The sequence below is a fragment of the Capsicum annuum genome, unplaced genomic scaffold (genome assembly GCF_002878395.1).
Source record: "Capsicum annuum cultivar UCD-10X-F1 unplaced genomic scaffold, UCD10Xv1.1 ctg2682, whole genome shotgun sequence".
Taxonomy (NCBI): Eukaryota; Viridiplantae; Streptophyta; class Magnoliopsida; order Solanales; family Solanaceae; genus Capsicum; species Capsicum annuum.
The window spans coordinates 1,301,884-1,302,689 of record NW_025833140.1 but is presented as its reverse complement, the minus strand read 5'-3'; positions in this window follow the sequence as shown (position 1 = coordinate 1,302,689).

Sequence of the window (806 nt, the reverse complement as noted above, 5' to 3'; positions counted from 1 at the left end):
CCTGAGGATGGGGTCGACTTTGGGTAAGGGGTTAAACTTAAGATGTAGAGGGCAAGGTGTTAGGGGAGGAGATTTAAGAGATGATAGGTTGAAGGTTGGGTCGTGGAGCATAGGGACCCTTCAGGGTAAGTCGATAAAGCTAGTAAATATTCTTAGGAAGAGAAGAATCCAAATTACGTATGTTTAGAAGACCAAATGGGTAGGCACTAAGGCTAGGGACGTGGATGGGTACAAGTTATGGTACTAAGGTAGTGAGAGGCGTAGGAATAGGGTAGGTATCTCAGTAGATAAAAGCTTAGGAGGCAGGTATTTGAGGTAAATAGGGTCAGCGATAGGGTGATGACTATTAAGTTGGTTATTGGGGGCTTACAGTGCACATCTATAGTTCTTATGCACCGCAGGTAGGCCTGGATATGGAGGATAAGAGGAGATTTTAGGAGGTTTTGGATGAAGTGATTTAGGCCATTCCTAGTCCAGAGAAGATTCTCATAGAAGGGGACTTCAATGGGCACATTGGGTTCGATAGGGTACAATGATGTGCATGGAGGCTTTGGTTTTGGGGATAAAAATGATGAGAGAGCTGCCTTTTTAGATTTTGCGAGGTCCTTTGGGTTGGTGGTAGTTAATTCCAGCTTTTCGAAGAAGGAGGAACATCTGATTACTTTCTGTAGTAGGGTTGCCAAGACCCAAATTGACTTTTTGCTGCTTAGGAAAGGTGATAGAGTTTTGTAGAAGGATTTTAAGGTCATTCCAAATGAGAATCTTACGACCCATCATAGACTCCTGGTGATGGATTTGGTTTTCAA